This window comes from Acomys russatus, chromosome 5 (assembly GCF_903995435.1).
Source record: "Acomys russatus chromosome 5, mAcoRus1.1, whole genome shotgun sequence".
Lineage (NCBI taxonomy): Eukaryota > Metazoa > Chordata > Mammalia > Rodentia > Muridae > Acomys > Acomys russatus.
This window is the reverse complement of record NC_067141.1, coordinates 54,790,080-54,812,376: the sequence shown is the minus strand read 5'-3', so window position 1 is coordinate 54,812,376 and position 22,297 is coordinate 54,790,080.

Genomic DNA, 22,297 nt, shown 5'->3' with positions numbered 1-22,297 from the left:
ATTAGGCACCTTAATGGTGTTTGCTTTGCATTTGGCAGCACACGCCTATCATATGAACAGGAACACAGTATGTAAATAGCCTATAGGTGCAGTGATAAGCGAGCTAGCAGGGAGTTGTGTCAAGAGCTATATGTCAAATATGGTTAGGAGCATCTGTGTCTACAGGAGGTTCTGCTGGGGAGAGGGAGTCTTCCATCTAGTGCCAAGCTATCCAGACTGGGAAGACTGCTACCTCAAACACCAGGGTCCTACTAACAAGATAACAGTACTTAAGTCCGAATACAGTAACTATGGAATACATATTGCATTTAAAAACTGATGGTCATCAGGTTGAATAAAAATGAACAAACATGAGCTCCTTCCACAAGATCAATTTTAAGTATATAAATATACTTCTCAATAGAAAAGAAAAATGTGCAAAAATTAAACTCATAAACATTTATGGGAGAAATCTACCTCAAAGTTTAAAGTAGTGTTAGATATCAGCATGATGGTGCAGATATAATGCTGATCAAAAGAGGCTTTGGCATTATTTCCTGATGTCATATGTATAAACTGCTGAGGCACCGATTTTTGACTATATGCTATGCTAAGGGAGCGGGACTCAAGAAAAACAAGGCTAATCCAGCTAGCCTATTGGTGGCTTCACTCAATATAATCTGAGCAGGAAACTGACAATTGAGAATAAATTATTCACCACATTCAAGGGCTGACTGGAACCCTGAGAGCTGGTGGTACATTGATGGTGTCCCCCCCAATACTGTTGGGTCCTGTTTCAAAAACAGCACCTCAAAAGGCATACTTTTGATGACACTAAACTCTCTTCTATTCCTTAAACAGAATGTAAAAACTTTTCCTTTGTCAATGTGACGAAATGGCTTCATATTTTTCAAGATAAATACTGTGTCTTAACTTCCCCATGTCCAATATGGGGAAAATTTAAGTTTAATGGATTGTTTTCAACAAACACTGAAGGCAATAGTTTTTTAGTTTCAGAATGATTTCTCAGGGTTAAGAGCTCAGCTCACCAGGCTACTCTAACTCTCTAACTATGCTTCCATCTCCCATTCCTAATGGTAATTCTTCTTCTTCTTCTTCTTCTTCTTCTTCTTCTTCTTCTTCTTCTTTCTTCTTCTTCTTCTTCTTCTTCTTCTTCGTCTTTCTTCGTTTCCTCTTCTTCTTCCTTCTGCTTCGTCGTCTTCTTCTTCTTCTTCTCTTTCTTCTTTTCTTTCTTCTCTTCTTCTTTTCTTTCTCTTCTTTCTTCCTTTCTTCTTCTTCTTCTTCTTCTTTCTTCTCGTCTTCTGCTTCTTCCTCTTCTCTTTCTTCTTCTTCCGTCTTCCTCTGCTTTCTTCTTCTTCTTCTTCTTCGTCTGTTTCTGTTCTTTCTTCTTCTTCTTCTTCTTCTTCTCTTTCCGATTTTCTTCGTCTTCTTTTTTCCTCTTCGTCTTCTTCTTCTTCTTGCTTCCTCCTCTTCTTCTTTCCGCTTTCTTCTTCTCTTCTCTTCCTTCCTTTCTTCGTTTCTTCTTTTTTTCTGTTTTTCTTTTTCTTCTTCGTTTCTTCTTTTCTGTCTTCTTTCTTCTTCTTCTTCGTCTTTCTTCTTTCTTTCTTCTTTCCGCTTTCTCTGCTCTCTTCTTCTTTTCTTTCTTTTTCTCTTCTTTCGTTTCTTCTTCTTCTTTTCTTCTTCTTCTTCTCTTTTCTTCTTTCTTTCTTTCTTCCGTCGTCGCTCTTTCTCTTTCTTCTTTCTTCTTTCTTCTCTTCCGTTCTTTCTTTCTCTTTCTCTTCCTTTTTCTTCTGTCTTCTCTTCTTTCCTTCTTCGCCTCTCTCTTCTTTTTCTTTCTTCATCTTCTTCGTCTGCTTCTTTCTCCGTTCTCTCTCTTTCTTCCTTTCTTCTTCTTTCTTTCTTTCTTCTCGTCTTCTCTTTCTTTGTCCTTCTTCTTCGTTCTTCTTTCTTTTCTTTCTTCTTTTCTTTTTTCTTCTTTCTTCTTTCTTCTTCTCTTTCTTCTCTTCTCTTCTTCTTTCTTCTTACTTTCTTCTTCTTTTCTTCTTTCTTCTTCTCGTTTCTCTTCTTCTTTTCTTCCTCTCTTCTTTTCTTCTTCTTCTTTTTTCTTCTCCTTCTCTTTTCTTCTTCTCTTCTTTCTTCTCTTTTCTTCGTCTTCTCTCTCTTCTTTCTTTCTCCTTCTTCTTTTTGTTTTCTTCTCTGTTTTCTTCTTCTCTTTCTTTCTTCTTCTCTTCTTTCTTCTTCTTTCTTCTCTTCTTCTTTCTTTCTTCTCGCTTCTTTCTTTCTTCGTCTTCTCTTCTTCTTCTTCTTCTTCTTTCTTCTTCTTTCGCTTTCGTTCTTCTTCTCTTCTCTCTTTGTTTCTTATTTCTTCTTCTCTTTTCTTCTCTTCTTCTTCGTCTTCTCTTTCTTTCTTTCTTTCCTTCTTCTTTCTTCCTTCTTTCTGCTCTTCTTCTTCTTTCCTTCTTCTTCTTTCCTCCTTCTTGTCTTTTCTCTCTTCGTCTTGCTTTCTCCTTCTTTTCGGCTTTCTTCTTCTCTTCTTCTTTCGTCTTCTCTCTTTCTTCTTCTTTCTTTCTTTCTCTTCTTCTTCTGCTTCTTCTTCTCTTCTTCCCTTGTTCTTCTTCTTTTTCCTTTTCTTTGTCTTTCTTCTCTCTTTCATCTTCTTTCTTCTCTTCTTCGTTTTCTTCTTTGTTCTCTTCTTCTTCTTCTCTTTCTTCTTCTTTTCTTTCTTTTCTTTTCTTCTTTTCTTTCTTTCTTCTTCTTTCTTCTTCTTCTTCTTTCTTTCCTCTCTTTCTCTCTCTTTCTTCTTCTTTCTTTTACTTCTTCGTCCCTTTCTTTCTTCTTTCTTCTTCCCGCTTCTTCTTCTTTCTCCTCTTCTTTCTCTTCTTCTTCTTTTCGTCTTCCCTTCTTCTTTCTTCTTTTTCGTTCTTCTTCTTTTTCTTCTTTCTTTCTTTCTTGCTTTCTTCTCTTTCTTTTCGTCTCTTCTTCTCTTTCTTCTTTCTCTTCTCTCTTCTTCTTCTTTCTTCTTCTCTCTTCCTCTTCTTTTCTTTCGTTCTTCTTCTTCTGTCTCTTCTTCTTTTCTTTCTTTCTCTTCTTTTCTTCTTCTTCTTCTTTCTTCTTCTCTTTCTTCTGTTCTTCTTCTCTTCTCTTTCTTCTCTTCTTCTCTTCTTTCTCTCTCTTCCTTTACTTCTTTTCTCTTTCTTCTTGCTCTTCTTCTTCTTCTTCTTCTTCTTTTCTTTTCTGTCGTCTTCTTTCTTTCTTCTTCTTCTTTTCTTCTTCTTTCTTCGTCGTCTTCTTTTCTTCTCTCTTTCTTCTTAATTCCTCGTCTCGTTCTTTCTTCTTCTTCTCTTCTTCTCTTCTTCCCTTCTTCTTTCTTTCTTCTTCGCTTCTTTTTCTTTCTTTCTTCTTCTTTCTTCTTCTTCTTTTTCTTCTTTCTTTCTTTCTTCTGTCTTCTTCCTCTTTTTCTCCGCTTCTTCTTCTTTCTTCTTCTTTCTTCTTCCTTCTTCTTTTCTTCTTCTCTTCTATCCTTCTTCTTCTCTTCCTCCTCTTCTCTTCTTTCTTTCTTTCTTCTTTCTTCTCTTTCTTTTTCTTCTTCTTTCTTTCTTCTTTCTCTTCTTTGCCTCTTTCTTCTGTCTTCTCTTCTTCTTCTTTCTTCTTCTTCTCTTCTTTCTTCTCTTCTTCTTCTTTCTTCTTATCTTTTTCTCTCTTCTTTCTTCTTCTTTCGTTCTTCTTCTTCTTTCTTTCTTCTTTCTTCTTCTTCTTTCTTTCTTCTTTCTTGTCTTTCTTCTTTCTTCTTCTTCTTCTTGTCTTCTTCTTTTCTTTCTTCTTCTTCTTCTTCTTCTTTTTCTTCTTCTCTATTCTTTTCTCTTTCTTCTCTTCTTCTCTTCTTCTTCTGTCTTCTTCGTTTCTTCTTCCGCTTTCTGCTTCTTTCTTCTTCTGTTTTCTTCTTTTCTGTCTTTTCTTCTTCTTTCTTTCTTCTTCTCTGTTCTTCGTCCTTCTTCTTCTTTTCTTTTCTTCTTCTTCTTTCTCTTCTTTCTTCTTTCTTCTTCGTCTTCTTCTGTCTCCTTCGTCTTCTTCTCTTCTTCTTCTTCTTCTTCTTCTTTCTTCTTTCTTCTTTCTTCTGCTTCTTCTTCGTCTTTCTTCGTCTTCTTCTTCTTCTTCTTCTTTTCTTCTCTTCTCTTCTCTTCTTCTTCTTTTCTCTGTTCTTCTTCTTCTCATTCTTGCTTCTTCTTCTTCTTCTCTTCTTTTTTTTTTTTTTTTTTTTCCTTGCTTCTTCTTCTTCTTCTCTTTCTTCTCTTCTTCTCTTTCTTCGTCTTCTTTCTTTCTTCTTCGTTCCTTCTCCTTCTTCCTTCTTTCTTCTTCTTCTTCTTTTCTTTCTTTCGTCTCTTTCTTCTTCTTCTTCTTCTTCTTTCTTCTTCGTCTTTTTCTTCTTCTCTGTTCGTCTTTTTTCTTCGTCTTTTCTTTCTTCTCTTCTTCTTTTTCTTCTTTTCTTCTTCTTCTTCTTCTTCTTCTTCTTCTTCTTCTTCTTCTTTCTTCTTCGTTCTTCTTCTTCTTCTTCTCTTTTCTTCTTCTTCTTCTTCTCTTCTTCCTTCTGCTTTCTTCTTCTTCTTCTGCTTCTCTCTTCTTCTGTTCTTCTTCTTTCTTCTTCTTCTCTTCTTTCGATCTTTCTTCTTCTTCTTCTTCTTCTTCTTTTCTCTCTCTTCTTTCTGCTTCTCTTCTCTTCTTTGTTCTTCTCTCTTCTTCTTCTCCTTTCCGTTCTTCTTTCGTTCTTCCTCTGCTTCTTTCTTTCTCTCTTCTTCCTTCTTCTTTCTTCTCTTCTTTCTTTCTTCTTCTTCTTTCTTCCTTCGTCTCGTCTTCTTCTTCTTCTTTCCTTCTTTCCTTCTTCTTCTCTTTCGTTCTTCTCTTCTTCTTTCTTCTTCTTCATTCTTTCTTCTTCTCTTCTTTCTTCGTTCCTGTTCTTCTTTCTTCTCTCTTCGTCTCTTTCTTTCGTCCTTATACTGTTTTCTTCTCTACTTCTTCTTCTTCTCTTCTTCTCTTTCGTTCTCTTTTCCTTTCTTCGTCTCTTCTTCTCGTGCTCTCTTTCTTTCTTTTCTGCTTCTTCTTCTTCTTCTTCTTTCGTCCTTTCTTCTTCTCTTCTTCTGCTCTTATTCTTCTTGCTCTCTTTCTTTTCGTTCTTCTTCTTTCTCGTCTCTTCTTTTCTTCTTTTCTTTTTTCTCTTTTCGATTCTTTCTCTTTCTTCTTTGTCTTCTTCTTCTTTTTCCTTCTTCTTCTTCTTCTTTCTTTCTTCTCTTCTTGCTTCTTTTCTTTCTTCTTATCTCTCGTGCTCTTCTTCTTTCTTTTCTTTCTTCTATCTTCTTCTTTCGTCTTCTGCTCTCTTCTTTTCTTTAGTCTTCCCTTCTTCCTTCTCTGGGGGTGGGGCTCTTCTTTCTTCTTTCTCTTTCTTCTTCTCTTCTTATTTCTTTCTTCTTCTTCGTCTCTTCTTCTCCTTCTTTCTATCTTCTTCTTCCTTCTTCTTCTTCTTTCTTTCGTCTTCTTCTTTCTTTCTTCTTCTTCTTCTTTTCTTCTTCTGCTTTTTCTTCTTCTTTCTTCGTGTTTCTTTTCTTCTTTGCTTCTATCTTTCTTCTTTCTTCTTCTTTCTTTTCGTCTATTCTTTTCTCTTCTTTCTCTTCGTTCTTCTTCTCCTTTTTTCTCTTCTTCTCTCTTCTTCGTCTCTTTGTCTTCTCCTTCCTCTCTTCGTCTTTCTTCTTTTCTTCTTCTTCTTCTTCTATTCTGCTTTCGCCTCTTTCTTCTCTCTTCTTCCGTTTCTTTCTTCTTCTTCTTCTTCTTTCTCTTCTTCTTTCTGTCTTCTTCTTCTTCTGTTCTTGCTTCTCTTCTTTATTCTTTTCTCTGTCTCTTCTTCTTCTTCTCTTCTTCTTTTCTTTCTTTCTTCTTTCCGTCTTCTTCTCTTCTTTCTTGTCTTTCGTCCTCTTCTTCTCTCTTTCTTTCTTCTTCTTTCTTTCTTCTTCTTCGTCTTCTTTTTTCTTCTTTCTTCTTTTTCTCTTCTTCTCTTTTCTTTTCTTCTTCTTCTTTCTTTCTTTCATTTTCTACTTCTTCTTCTTCCTTCTTCTTCTTCTGCTTCTTTCTCTCTATCTGTCTTCTTCTCTTTTCTTTTCGTCTCTCTATTCTTCTCTCTTCTTCTCTTCTTCTTTCTTCTTTCTTCTTCTTCTTCTCTTCTCTTCGTCTTACTTCTTCTGCTCTTTCTTCTTTCTTCTTCTTTCTTTCCTTCCGTTCTGTCTTCTTTTCCTCTCTTATTCGTTCTTCTCTCTTCGTCTTCTTCTCTTGCTTCTTCTTCTTCCTTCTTCTTGCTTCAGTCTTCTTGGCTCTTCTTCTTTTTCTTTCTGCATTCTTCTCTTCTTTTTCTTCTTTCTGCTTTCTTCTTTCTTCTTCTCTCTTCATCGTTGTTCTTCTGCTTTTCTCTTCTTTTCTTTCTTCTTTTCTTTTCTTCTTTCTTCTTCTTCTTCTTTTCTTTCTCTTTCTTCTTCTTCGTTCTCTTCTTTCTCTTCTTCTTTCTCTTCTTCTTTCTTCTTCTTCTTTTTATTCTTCTCAAACCTGCTTCTCTTCTTTCTTTTTCTCTTCCTCTTTCTTCTTTCCTTCTTGCTTTATTCTGCTTCGTCTTCTCTTCGTCTGCTTCGCTCTCGTCTTCTTCGTCTTTCTTCTTTCTTTTCTTCTCTTCTTTTCCTTCTTTTCTGTCTTCTTCTTTTTATTCTTCGTCTTCTTTCTTCCTTCTTCTCTTCTTTTCTTTCTTCTTTCTGTTCTTTCTCTTCTTCTTCGTCTTTTCTTCTTCTTCGTCTTCCTGTCTTCTTCTGCTTTTTCGTCTATCTCTCTTCTTTCGTCTTTCTTCTTCTTCTCTTCTTTCTTCTTTTCTTCTTCTTTCTCTTCACTTCTCTCTGTCTTCTCGGCTCTCTTCGTCTTTCTTCTTCTCTTCTGCTTCTTCTTTCTTTCTTCTTCGTTCTTCTTTCTTCTTCTCTATTTTCTTCTCTTCACGTTCTGCTCTTCTTTTTCTTTTCGTCTTTCTTCTTCTCTTTCTTTCTCTTTTTTCTTTCTTCTTTCTTCTTCTTCTTCTTCCTTCTTTTCGTTCTGTCGTCGTTCTCTTCTTCGTCTTCTTCTTTCTCGTTTCTTCTTCCCTCTTCTTCTTCTTCTGCTTCTTCTTACGTCCTTCTTCTTTCTTCTTCTTCTTCTCTTTCTTCTTTCTTTCCTCTTCTTCTCTTCTTCTTTCTTTCGTCTCCTCTTCTTCTTTCTGTCTTCTTCTTCTGGTCTTCTTCTTCTTTTTCTCTTCTTCTGCTTTCTTCTTTTTCTGCTTCTCTTTTCGTCTTCTTCTTCTTTTTCTTCTGTCTTCGCTTCTTCTTCTTTCTTCTGTCTTTCGTTCTTTCTTTCTTCTTCTTCTTTCTTACTTCTGCTTTCATTTTCTTTCTTTCTTTTCTTCTTCGTCTCGGTCTTCTTCTTCTGCCTTCTTCTTGCTTCGTCGTTCTCTTTTTCTTCTTTTCTTCTTCTTCTTTCTTTGCTTCTTCTTTTCCTTCTTTCTCTATCTTCTTCTATCTTCTTTCTTGTCTTCTTCTTCTCTTCTTCTTTTCGGTTTCTTCTGTCTTCGTCCTCTTTCTTCTTCTTTTCTGTCTGTCTCTTCGTCTTCGTCTTAGTTTCTATCGTCTTCTCTTCTTCTTCGTACTCTTTTCTTCTTCTTTTCTTCTTCTCTCTTCTTTTGCTTGCTTCTTTCGCTGGTCTCTTGCTTCTTCTTCTTTCTTCTCTCTTCTTCTTTTCTCTCTTCCTCTTCTCTTCTTTCTTTTCTTGCCTGTTCTTTCTTCCTTTCTTCTTCTTCTTCTTCTCTGCTTTCGCTTTCTTCGTCTTCTCTTTCTTCTTTTTCTTCTCTGTCTTTCTTTCTTCTTCTTCTTTCTTCTTTCTTCTTCTCTTCTTCCTTTCTATCTTTCCCTTTCTTTTCTTTCGTCTTTTCTCTTTTCCTTCTCTTCTTCTCCTTTCGTCTTCTTATTCTATCTTCTTTCTGTCTTTTCTATCTCTTCTTCTTTCTTCCTTCTTTTCTTCTGCTTTCTCTTTTCGTCTTTCCTCTTCTTTCTTCTTCTTCATTTTCTTCTCTCTTCTTTTCTTGCTTTTCTCTTCTTCTTCTGCTTCTTCTTCTTCTTTCCTTCGCCTTCTTTCGTCTGCTTTCTTCTTCTTGCTTTTTCTTCTTGCTTCTTCTCTTTCTTTCTCTTCTTTTAAACGCTTCTCTTGCTTTCTTCTTTTTCTTCTCTTTCTCTCTTCTCCTCTTTCTTCTTTCTTTTTCTTCTATCTTTCTCTTTCTTTTCTTCTTCCTTTTCTCGTTCTCTCTATCTTCTTCTTATTCTGTCTTCTTCTCTCTTTCTCTTCTTCATTCTCGTCTCCTTTCGCTTTCTTTGCTTTCGTTGTCTTTCTTTCCTTTCTCTTTCTTCTCTTTCTTCTTGTCTTTCTTTCTCTTCTTCTTCTTTTCTTCTTCTTCTTTTCTCTCTTCTTCTTTTCTCTTTTTCTTCTTCGTTCCTTCTTCTCTCTTTGTCTCTTCTGTCGTCTCTGTCTTCCTCCCTTTTCTTTTTCTTCTTTCTTTTCTTCCTTTTCTTGACTTATCTCTTCTTCGTTTCTCTTCCTTCCTTTTGTCTTCTTCTTCTTTCTTTCTTGCTTTCTTCTCTTTCTTCTTCTTCTCTTTCTCTTTCTTCTTCTTTTTCTTCTTCTTCTCTTCCTCTTCTTTCTTCTTCTTTCTTCTCTTCTTTTCTTCTTCTTTTCTTTTTCTTCGTCTTCTTCTCTCCTTCTCTTTTTCTTTTCTTTCTTCTTCTTTCTTCTCTCGTCTGTTCTTTCTTCCTTCCTTCTCTCTTCTCTTCTTTCTTTCTTTTCTCTCTTTGCTGTCTTTTCCTGTCTTCTTTCTTCTTTTCTTCTCGTTTCTTCTTTCTTCTTTCTTCTTTCTCTTCTTCTTCTTCTCGATCTTTCTATTTTCTCTTTCTTTTTTCTCTACTTCTTCTTTCGCTTCATTCTTACTTCTTCTTCTTCGTCTTTCTCTTCTGTTCGCTTTCTCTTCTGCTTTCTTTCCTTCTGGGGGGGGGGGGGGGTTGGAGGCTTTTCTTCTTCTTCTTCTTTCTTCTTTTCTGTCGTTCTCTTTTCTTCTTCTTTCTTCTCTTCTCTGGCGGGGGTTCTGGTCTGCTGGTTTTCTTCTCTTACTTTCTTCTTTCTTCTTCTTCTTCTCTTACTCTTCTCGCTTCTTCTTCTCTCTTCGTTCTTCTCTATCTTCTTCTTCTTTTTTCTTTCTTTCTTCTTCTTCGTTCGTCTTCTCTTCTTCTTTCGTCTTTCTGTGTTCTGCGTTCTTTTCTATTTCCTTTTTCTTCTTTTTCTTTCTTCTTCTTTCTTTCTTCTCTTCTTCTTCTTTTCTTTCTTCTTTCTTTCTTTTTTCTTCTTTCTTTCTTCTTTTCTTCTTCATCTTTCTGCTTTCTTCCGTCCTTCTTTTCTTTTTCTTTTTGTTTCGTGCTGTCTTCTTTCTGTCTTTCTTCTTCTTCTTCTTTCTTATCTTCTTCTTTCTTCTTCTTCGTCTTTCTTCTTTCTATCTTCTCTTTTCTTCTGCGTTTTCTTCTTCCTCTTTTCTCTCTTCTTTCTCTGCTTCTTCTTTCTTCTCTTCTTCGTCTTCTTCTGTCTTTCTTCTTCTTTCTTTCTTTTTCCTTCTTCTATTCTTCCTTCTTCTTCTTCTTCTTCTTTCCTTCTTTTTTCTTTCTCTTCCTACTTTCTTCGTCTATCTTCTTCTTCTCTTAGTCTTCTTTCTTCCTTCTCTCTTCTTCTTCTTTCTTCTTCTTCTTCTTCTCTCTCTTTTCTTCTTTCTCTTCTTTCTTCCCTTCTTCTCTTTCTCTTCTTCTTCGTTCTTCTTCTTCTTTCTCTTTCACTCCTTCCTCCTTCCTCCCTTCTATTTACTCTTCTTCTTCTTGTCCTCTTCTTCTTCTTCTTTCTCTTCTTCCTCTTCTTCTTCTTTTTCTTCTTCTTCTTCTTCTTCCTCTTCTTCTTCTTCTTCTTCTTCTTCTTCTTCTTCTTCTTCTTCTTCTTCTTCTTCTTCTTCTTTTTGCAACTGGCCAATTCTTTAGCATTCAATTGTTTTGACAGCTGATAAGAAAACAATAGAAATAAATGGTTCCGAGAGTGTAACTTAGCTTTCCAGATTTAGATTTTAAAATGTAGAAATAGGGAAGGTAATACATTGGAAATAGGAAAAAATGTGAATTAATGGCAGCAGTCAGACTGAGAGACTGTCACACAGCTGACAAACACATGTACTAAATGTATTGATAAACTCAGGAAAGAAGAGTAGAGGAAGAAAGCCAGTTAGAAGCTCAATGAACTCTTGTTTACTTATGTTTTTCATAGGAGAGCTTCAATATTCTATATTAAGAGCTTCTCATATTCAATATATAATTCTCAAAACACTATCATTACCTGTGTAAATATAGAAAGCAAACAAATAAGTTAGATGGTTCTTCTTCAGCAGCACTCAGGAGGCAGAGGCAGGCAGATCTCTGTGAGTTCAAGGATAGCCTAGTCTACAAAGTGAGTCCAGGTCAGGAGAGCCAGGGCTATTACAGAGAGAAACCCTGTTTCAAAAAATCCAAAAAGAAAAAGCAAATACCATCTTAAAAGAAGGAGCTGGCAGACTGATATTAGTAGAGAAAGGCAACCACATAAGTTTAAAAATAAGCAAATTGGTGTTGTTTACTAAAGGGACAAAAGACTTTTCAAAGATTTAATTAGGTCATGAGGGCTCTGTGCATTGAAGATGCCAGAAATACCCAATTTAAGTCCATCAGGGAAAAAAAATATAACAAACACAAAGTATTTAGAAAGACTAAAGTATAAGGGATTCATTCTAAAAATGCATTCATTTCAAGAAAATTTAGAGTATGAAAATTTAGGCATTACATACAGAAACTATAACAACAATAACAAACACACACAAAGGGGGTGGGAGATCTGGTATAATCGGAAAATGTTTACCTAGCATGAGTAAAGCCATACATTCAACCCCCAACACCACATAAATTGGGTACAATGGTACATGCCTATCATCTTGACACTCCATAGGTGGCAGCAAAAGGATTCAAAGTTCAAGGTCATCCTTGGCTATTGAGTGAGTTTTAGGCTAGCCTGGGTTTTATGAAACCAGCCATGTCTCAAAAAAAAAAAAAAAACCTTTTAAAACAAAACTATAGTTATTAAACACCTACTCTGTGTAAAAGAGAATGCCCAATAGCTTAATAATATCATGAAATATTCATTAGTCTCCCCTTGAAAACAAAACAAGCGGGTGTTTGCAGATGACAAATTTTATAGCCTGTCAATGACAGAGAGTTCAACATCAAGATGTTTTGAAGCCTCCAGCTCATGCGTGTGACCCTTCAACTGAACTGTTTCTATGGGATCTGTGATGACTGAAGTTGTATTGTAACTACACTTTAGCACAATAATGCAGGTTGAGGACAAATGGGTTTTTCTGTTTCCTAAAAGTGCAAGATACTGCAGAATGGTGAATAGAGCAGCCCCTTACACGAGTGTGCCTGTGTGTAGGCCTCCTGCCTTACTTCATGTGAAGAGATACATGGAGCCATTGGAAATGCCATCATCTCCATCAAATGCCGTCATCTCCATCTATGCAATTTGTGCAATGCTAACATCTGTGCTGTATAACTTAGAGACCATCCTCTGCATGGCCTACTGACTAACACAATGAAATCACAGTAACAGCTGTTAATATTCATACTATGGTACTTGCACATTTGGGCACCCGTTCCTTACAGAAAACTTGTTAGTCAAAGAAATATGAAGACTTCCAGCCTTTGATCGGCTGGGAGTCTAACTGAGGAGGAAGACAAACACAGTATGTGAGTTGACTATTTAAAAAAGATAGTCATACACACTAGAGAAAGAATCAAATATGTTTAGGTTTCTGTTCCCCACCAAGACTCTCCGAAGGCAAGTGCCTTCCCATCTTGCAAAGTGACATGTGGTATCTAAATACAGTAGCCCTTCTAGGGCATTTGTGCTGTTGCCTGCTTCAAATGTAATGTCTTGTCATGGTACACATATGGAGAAAGTCATTGCTTCTATTAAAATCCCCCCCAAAATTCTTCTTCCATTAGCAGGAGATTTTTGCTATTTGACTGTAGAGAGCAGGATGCCAGGACACCATTGGTTGTAGCTCAGGCCGAGTAACAAGACACAGGTGTGAAGGACCATGGCTGGCACTCAGTGAACTGCAATGTAGCCACGTGATCTTTATATGAAAGGCTGTGGAGTACTGTCTGAGGCACTAGTTCAGTGGTTCTCAACCTGTGGGTCATGACCCTTTTTAGCAAACCTCTATCTTCAAAAATGTTTACGTTGCAATTTATCACAGTATAAAAATTACAGTTAGGAAGTAGCAACAACAAAGAATGCTCTAGGGAGCCCCAAACCAGGAGCAACATGAGGAGGTTAAGAACCACTGCAGTAAAAAATAAATAAATAAATAAATAAATAAATAAATAAATAATAAATTTAAAAAAAGAACCACTGCAGTTGGAGAGACAGGATATATATATATATATATATATATATATATATATATATATATATATATATATATATATATATTTGGTTCTTTAATGTGTATGACTGTTCTGGGCTCCTGATTGGGTCTTGGGTCATGCACTGTTCATCTGATTTGGCTTGCCACATTGTCTGACATTCTAAATTTTGGTCCATTTTCTTTTGGGTTAGATTTTGAGTGATTCCAATCTCATGCCTGTACAAAAGGGTTACCCGTGTACCGGAGAGCAGAATTGTGGGTTAGCAGCATGTTCCATATCTCATTTGAAGTAAAATGCCCTTAATTAGAGGTCAGACCAGAGTGGAATGTCAGTAAGCCTCTGTTATCACAGAGCCACTAAAACCCACATTTGGAAGAATAAATAGTAAAAATACAAGCTACTGGTCCACTTTCTTTGACACACTTAGCAGTCATAATTTGTTTCCTGAGCATTTAGAGGGTTGTTTTCTTTCCCCTTTAAATATCAATAGTCTTGGATTGTTTTTACGTACATTGGTGATGTTTAACACAAAGCATTTTTCTCTGATTAAAATGGTATAGAAAATTGAAAGATGTAAAAACAAAAGGTATAAAAAGTGTAATGATTCGATATTCCACTTTGAAAAGAAAATCATAAGTAACAGTTCCAGACTTGAGGCTGGAGAAATGGGTCAGAGGGGAAGACACTTGCTGCTTCTACAGAGCCATCTGTAAAACTTCATTTTCAGAGACCCTATGCCCTCTTCTGGCCTCCAAAGGTCCTGGACATACATGTGGTGCATAGGCATACATGCAAGCAAAAATATTCACACACAAAAATATAAATAAATGAAAATAAATAAATAAATAAGTGAGATACAGGCTTAGAGATTATGAAAAACAAATTTAAAAAATCAATTTATTCTTGAAGCCATAGTATGGCCTGATTTTCTGTTTCACATCCATTGATTAAAAACTGAATGAGAACAAAATGTCCATTTGGGAGGAGGAAGGGGCTCACATTTTGTAAAAAGTGAAAATTTGACAATAACCTGAATTTATCCAAGCACCTGTCCCAGGCCAACCAGCCCTCTGCAGGCAGAAGAAAGACACTCAAGCACCTACTGTGGGTCCCAATACAATAGATGGATGTGTGATGGGCTGATGAGAAAATGGAAGGACACAGTGGAAGGATGGAAGAGAAAGTGAAGCCAAAGGGTTCATACCATGGGGAGAAAGGTGGAACTAGAGACGTGATGGTGGTGAGGAACAGGTGGATATGAGGAGGCCATGGTGAGGTCCTGACCCAGTCTGCTGACAAGGGCCATGACAGGTCCATGGTCACAACATATGTCCGTGGTCTGGGATGCTGCCAGACACCCTGTGGATATCAAGGCTGTGCTGCCAAGGTGGGGGTGGGCAGGGGGATGCTAATCTGAGTGGCCTGCACTGCCACCTGAGGCCATGGGCACATCTGAGCCCAGGCTGCTGCTGTGGGCCATGTCTAGATTTGTGGTCCTATGACAGTCGGGGTCTGTGTTGATGTCCCAGGCTGGTGTTAACACCAAAGCCAAGCAAATGTCTGTGGTCTGGACTGATACCTGAGGCACTGTGCTGAGCTGGCCCTGCCCCTCACCAGCCACCACACTTGGGAGAAATGGCCCAGCCCAAGTATGCTCTGGGGTATCTTGGGCAAGGAAAATATGCCGCCCCCCTGCCCCTGCTCTGCCCCTTATTGCCTGTGGCAGGTGAGAGAGATGACTCTAAAGTCATGAGAGCAGGAGAGCTGTCTCTGCTCCTCACAGGCTACAGCACATGGGAGAGGGGGCACCTTGCCTGGGCAGCACAGTTGGGCTGGCCCACGTGAGACTGCCCCAAGGGCGTGAAAGCAGGAGAGCTGACCCAGCCCCTTGCTGGCCTCAGTATTCCGTGGCCTAACCATAGCAGTGCTGGAGAGCACACCCTGGTGGTGCAAGTGGAGGAGAGTTGGTGGATTGACCAACTCAGCTACCTCCAAGCCCAGATCCAGGGCTTTGAGTTGGCCCACGCCCAACATCCACTCCATCTTCGAACCACTCTAGCCCATGAAGGAGCTGGACCTGCAGATTCAAAGCTCCAGGCTCTCCATGACACAGGGCAACAGCAGGATATCTTAGAGGAGTCCCTGTGAGGATCTAGTATTGATGGTGTAGCAGAAGCCAGAGGCCTCGAACCAGACCAGTGACTCACTGTAACAAACATTTACAAGTAAAAGTGTGTAGACAAAGGGATACACAGTGTGATACACTGTGACACATTACAGCTTCCACAACGAGGTTTTCTTTTTTTATTCTCTTATTTTACTTTCTTTGGGGGAGGGAGGCTGCAAAGGTGGAGGGCAGATAGGAGGAGATGAGAGGGACTGAGGCGCATGATCTAAAATCTCTCTCTCTCTCTCTCTCTCTCTCTCTCTCTCTCTCTCTCTCTCTCTCTCTCTCTCTCTCTCTCTCACACACACACACACACACACACACACACACACACACACACACACAAACAATGAAACCTTTAAAAAAGAACCCGAATTTCATTGAATCTATGAAAAACTCTTTGTTGTCTGCTTTTCTCAGCTATTAGCTGTGGCTCGTTAGTAGTAATTTGTATACACTTTCTTTCCTCTAGAAACTTCTTTAAAAAGGTGATCTTTTAGTCACTGTAGGAGCTGTGCCAGTTGAAGTAAACAAATAACCATCTCCCATAACAAAGCAATAAACAAACAAAACCCAGGACACATGTGAGTACTTTTCATAACTTTTGAAGCTGTGGAAAGAACTCCGAGAAACAGTTGGGAGGAGCAGTCATTCTTAATGCCCAAGACTCCAAACTAAAGAAAGCATATATTCTAGTATTCTTTTGTTTTAAGGAAACACCAAATAAGCTGTTTTTCTTCTTGGAAGTGGGCTGTGTTCTCATGTTAATGGATTCATTGAGTGCTTGGCTTGCATTGTTTTTAGTGTGGTTACATAAAGCCTCTTGAATTATAGAGATAAAAATATAACTCTAAGACATAATAAAGACAAATGAAATTCCTACTTATAGAATGCAAAAGTCTCAGCTCTATATTTGCTGACTAATTGTGGCACAGTATACATCGGACATGTTCTATTGATTCTTCAGGAGTTTTAGTCATGAAATCACATGTGTGGAGAGAGCAGAATGAAAAAGTCTGACTAGATTTGGATTCAGGCTGTGTTCCCATTTTTTGTTTTGCAGAGTATTATTTTAATCATTTGAGTCTTTTTCTTGATTTAAAACAAGTATTTTTTAATTTATAGGCTTATTATAATTAGAAATAATACACAGTGACTAGCATGGAATAGGTACAAATAAGTAGAAAATGTGTTGGCATCATTTACATAGGGCACTAGTGATTGTGTCTGCATAGGGGTGCTGACTTAGCCTTGATAGTTCTGGTTATATCCAGAATCCCTGCCACATGTGGTCATGTGACCACAGATGGGTCACATGACGAGTTCAAGGACATACTTAACGTCCAAAAGTCCAATCTAAAGCATAATAATTTCTAATATTTGTTGTGTTTGGGAGGTCTAAGAAAGCAAAGCCTACAGATAGATTTTACCTCACTTGTTAATGCAATTCTTGACCATGGTGAGCCCTCAAATGTTTAATGAATACATAAACACCCACATCAAAATAAATGGCCGTTCCATATATACTTCCTTCACTATAGCTTACTCATTATACTGAGGTTCCTGTACTAGAGCCTTTGACATTATATTTTGTTTCATAGTTAGTTTTAATTTTTAATTAAAATATTACAACATTTCCCACAACACTCCTCCCATCCTTCTAAATAATGCCATGCTCCTGACTCCCTCTTAAGTTCATGACTTCTTTTTCCCTAATTAATGCTATACATACCATACATATAATAAACATAAATATATATAAACATATAAATAAGACATGATGAATACATTTAATATTGCCTGCATATATTTCCCAGTTAACCAGTTGGTGTTGAGTAATCAATTAGAGGCCTCATCCGTGGGAAAGAATAATTCTGCTACTCTCAGCAGTCTTTAATTAACTTTTCACCAACTTAAGGCAATTGTCTGCATGAGTATATGTGCATTGAATGTTAACATGGGTATGTATGTGTACATGTATGTGGGAACATGTGTGTATGTGCAGTAGACAGAGACATGTGTGCTTGTGGACTGTCTTTTTCAACTATTCTCCACTTTATTTGTTGAAGCAGAGTCTTTTGCTGAACTGGGAGCTCACCAATTCCAGCTAATGTAGATTATTCCACAGATGCTCTGTCTTCACTTCCCAAGTGGTAGCATTACAGGCAGTCTCTATGCTTGTCTGTATAAAATTTACTTGGGTCCTGGGTATCAGAAACCCAATCATGCTTGGGTAATAAGTGCTTTATCCACCTAGGCACCTCCTCGGTTTCTATGGAAAATTTAAGTACAGGAAAACGTCAAGCTGAAGTCCAGAGGATAGAAATCCAGCTAAAACACCTATAAAGGGCATCAGCAGCGAGATGCAAAGATCATAGGCTCCAGTATCTTGTCCCTATATTTTATCATGCAGATTTAAATTAGTATTAAGGCCTTCTAACCAGGAAGCTGCTCTGAGATAGGAGCAACATATAGAAAGGTTAGTTCCAGGAAAGGGAGAGCTGTTTCCTAAGAACCCTAAGTCTAATCAAAGGGAAAATCATCACTACTTCACAAGATGAAAAGGAACTCCTACACCTCACCTTAACACTAACACACTATGGGACCAACTATCCACGGGCAATGCCTGAGCATTAAGACACACAAATATTTCTTTTTTAAAAAATAATATTTTTATTGATTCTTTGGGACTTCCATATCATACATCTCATTACACTCACTTCACAGTTCTTCCATGCCAGCCTTCCCCCTAACCTCTGCTCTTGTGGCCTCCCTGTAAAATTAACAGTTAGTTGCCAGATTCGTTGTCATCTAGGAAGCTTAGGGCTAAATAATCTCACCCTTTCTTTATTTTATTTTATTATTTTTTATTATTTTTCTTTTTTACATATACATTTATATTATTACACATATATTCAATAAACTACCTATAGCAAAAAGAACCATGAAACAATCAGGAATTATATAAATGTTACATTCATAGTGTTTTGACTATTTGTATTTGATATCCTTGAAGAAAACATCTTTCCTATCTTGGTGCATCTAAAATTCTGAATGTAAATTAATGCCTTCATATCTCACCTTTATTAACTTAAAACATCTATCTAGACCTAAAAACATCTCAACCCCTAAACAACTAAGCTTAATTGTAAAGCACACAAATATTTCTATGAATGTTACTAATCAAATTAATTGTGGGGGGATTTTGTGTTGGAGGGCAGGAGACATTCTTCATTCATCGATGCACCACAGTTACCCTTGCCTTTAGCACCAGCCATCTAAGGGACAGAGCATCGAGCTTAAGCCAGAGATCTGATGTGTTTCTTTTATATTGACTTGACACAAGTCATGCAAAATCTCATAAATTAAAGAAATTCAATGGGGAAAGTGACGGCCTAGCTCAGTTACTCCATTTATAAAGCTCCTTGGACGTTCTTTTCCCTGTGCACATTTTCAGTCATAGCCGAAGACAGACTTGATCCCTGTGGGCTTGCTCCTGGGTTGAGGTCTATCCTTTGTCTTTCTCTAGTGTTTTTTATCTCCTGTGGCTTTTCTCACCTTTGATTACCTCCCATTGACCCCGCCTAAAACCTAGAGGCTCAGGAATCCTAAGGTGATAACAGGCAACCCCAGTTGCATTCATTACATGTCTCACTGTGGCAAGAAAATATGTGGCCGGAGCAATTTAAAGGAGAAAAGGCTTTCTTGGACTTGCAGTTCTAGGGGATACAGTCCATCATGGACTGGAAAGAATGGTTGCAACAACAGCACGGTCACGTGCCGTCCAGTCAGAAGGCAGAAGGTACTAAATCCTGGTGCGAGCCTTGCACATGCAGTGGTGCCACCTACATTTGGGAAAGGTTTTTTTTTTCCACTTCCATTAGCCTGATATAAATAATCCCCCACAGATACACCCAGAGATTCACTCCCATGGTAATCCTAAATCTCACTAAATGAAATCAAGATTAACTTTTGTGCATGGCCGTCCAGCAGAACTAGATGATTAGACCCTATTGCTGAAGACTACATACACTTTAATTGCATGATATAGAGAAAGCAAGCTGGGGGCCAGATAGATGGGTCAGCAGTTAAAGGCTAGGCTCACAACCAAAAATAAAAGAGAAATCAAGCTGGAACTGAGATGGAAACTTCCTTTCTGCCCGCTAGTCTTCACAGTGGTAGGAGACGCTCTGTGTGGTTCTGAAGGAGAAAAGGCAGCAATGGTTTTATCTAGCTGTTAATTCTATATTCTACAATACCAACCTGCCAGGCAAGATGTGCCTACTTCTGCAACTACTCTCGGGTTAAAATTTAGGTCCATTCCACAGAAGGGAATAGATGCTCAGTATTGCTAACACAAATAAAAGCACATGGCTGCCGAAGCAATAGGCTCTAAGAGGGAACTTATCACTGTTGTTTAGCTAAATTAAAACAGCATCAAACTGCCTTCTAAACAGCTACACACATACACATAGACAAATGCTATTTTCAGCCTAAACTCATTCAAGTCGTTCTGATTAAAGACATAGTAAACACAGAAGATTCATGGTTGTTCAAGGTACAGAGAATAAGTGACCATTGACTGCTGATCTTTAAATAGTACGTTTAAATTTCCCCCTCTATGGCTTAGAGAACATGAGGAAGAGAGAAAAGGAATACGAGACCAGGAAGATAGGAAGAAGTGCTGTAAAATGGATCTGCTGGGCATGACAGAGCCATTGCAATCATAAACTCACAGCACCTGCCTTCATCAACAGTCAGTCATGAATGGGGGAGGGGCTTAAGGGATCTGTACTTCTCTGCTGAACTAGTGATTATTTACAGATTCTGGGAGAGGGGCGGTGTTAATCCTGGGATTCTCACACACACACACACACACACACACACACACACACACACACACACACACACACACACACTGAGTCCATGATTGTTCAAATTAAAGCAAGCTATATTTGAGCATTCTAGGGTGGGCAGCCAGCTGTCTCTCCTAATCAGGAGTTTTGGAGACCACCCTCCATTGGCTTTTTAAAGTTGTTTTTATAAAGGAGATAAGGGTTAGTTGTTGCTAAAAGGTTAGACTGAGAAGGGGAGGAACAATTGAATGGGGCTTACAAGCAGTCTGCATTAGGCCAGGGACTTACTCTAGACTGCAGATAGAGGCCTTAATCACAGGAACTAGACACGGGTCACACTGACTTATCTCTTAACTGGATTTTAGCACCAAGCAAATGCTTTTAGCTGCAAACAGAACTCTCATCCAGCAAAGTATGTTTTCTGTTTTGGTCTTATTTCAACCTGTAAAGAATTTGCTCAAGCCTTGGACTCACATTCCCTGCTTGGTCTGTGTAACCCTTTCAAATCTTAGACAAGGGAATAAATACTGTCTGTGGTTGAGTTTGGAAGAATGGAATCCTTGTATTTGATATCTGGCAAATAATAAGATTGGTGATTCATGGAAAAACACAGTGTCTTAAGTCTCCAGCCACTTCTAAAGCATTAGGACTTAATAAGGTGCTCAGATGCAAAACCAATAAAGAAGAGTATAATCATATGTCAAAATATTGGTTTGTTTATTATAAAGCAAACATTTGAGCATTATAAAATTTGCAAAAACTGCTAAAATATTGAAAAATGAAATTCAATTAAATTTACCTTTAAATTCCACCAGTCACTACAATTCACATTTGAAGGTATTCCCTTCTAGATGTAAACACTGTGTATGTTTCTGCATGCATGTGTGTCTGCATGCATGCATGTAAGTATGAAAATAGTTCCAGATTTTTTGTTTTTTATCTATTTATATGTTTATTTGAAGAAGATTGTAAAGATAGAAAAGTTGATAGCAGAAGAAAAAAACAAAATCTTTCAACATAAAACCAAAGGGAAAATAGAACAATAGAAATCTGTCTGACCTCTGTACAGAAAAATTATACTCACTGGCTTTTCTTTTCTTTTTTAAAGATTTCCTCATTTTGTTTATTATTATTATTACCATCACCATTATTATTTCTTCATATTACATCCCAATTGTAATCACCTCACTCTTTTCTTCCTGTTCCCACCCTCACTTCCTCTTCTTCTCTATTCCCCACCCCTAGACCTCTGACAGGTGGGGTCCTCCTCCCCCACCACCTGACCACAGCCTATCAGGTCTCATGTGGATAATCTGCATCCCCTTCCTCTGTATTCCCACAGAGCCTCTCCACCAAGAGGCAGTGACCAAATCATGGCACCAGAGTTCTTGTCAGAGGCAGTCCCTGCTCTCCCCCACTCCCCACATGGAGAATGAGATGTCCATTGGCTACATCTGAAAAGGGGGTCTAGGTTCTCTGCTTGCAATGTCCTTGATTGGTGTATCAGTTTGTGCAGCGCCTCCATGGGAAAAGATATGACAGCCTTGAGAGTCTCCTTGTTAGGGTGGTCAGGTAGTCTCAGGTGCCAGACTCGTCAAAAATAAAATAAATACTTTTTGTTTAGAGGACATCTAATTTCTTATATTGGTCACATTTTTATAGTTTCTAGATTTCAGTTGCTTTTGAATAAATCTTACTAAAGTGGCATGAATAACTTGGAAGTAACTAACAGCTCTCTACTTAGACTTAAGGCCTGATGCACAATAGGAAAAATCATGACTGTTACTGGAAAGCTGGCCAAAAGCTCAGAGCTTGCGAAGTCTTGGATCTTGGAGGAGAACACACAAGTACCACTTTACTAGACCAGTGTAATTCCTAACTACACTCTAGAAATCTGTCCTTGTGCCCACAGGTAAGTGAAGCCCTCACTCATCAACCAGAAAACATCTCTTTTCAATAGACGGAGACCATTTCAGAAAGCCACGGCCAATCAAAAGACAAAGTTATGGAATCTGCTTTCTAAATGGTAGCATCTCACTTTACATCTACCTAGGAAAAGCATAGAAGTCACAAGGATGTCCAGGAAAGAGCCTCCTGCACACAGCTCCCTGTACTTTCTGGCTTTTTCTGTGAAGGTTTTTCTTCAGTGGAACCTCATACTGTCACGATACCCACGACCATCAACTAATATCACCTCTCATTCTCTGTTTGTGATTCTAGAAGTGAAAGAGACCTGAAAACTGAGAAGGCAAAAACAGAGCTGCAGAGACGCAAAGTAAAACGATGGGTTTGCAGAGGGCAGTGTCAGCAGACACATGGTCCAACCTAGTCTTTGGATATTAAAACATTTATGCTAGGAGGCCCTAATACAAAATTTTTCATCCCGGGTTGTACTTAAATCTCTCATCTATATCTACACTTATAACTGTATGCTAAGGCCACAAATGTAATTAAAAAGAGTTGACAGAGTCAAATAGTCACTTATTTTTCTTTGGTCTGAGTGTATATTCCAGCCTCATTTGAAAAACAAATTTAAAGACTATTTTTCCTTATTTATATTGGAAATATTTTATACACTATATTGTGGTGGTGGCTCCCCATCCCTCAGCTCCTCCCAGATCCTTCCTTCCCATCTACCCATGTTTACAACCAATGCCTCCTCCTCCTCCTCTTCTTCTTTTGTTCAGGTT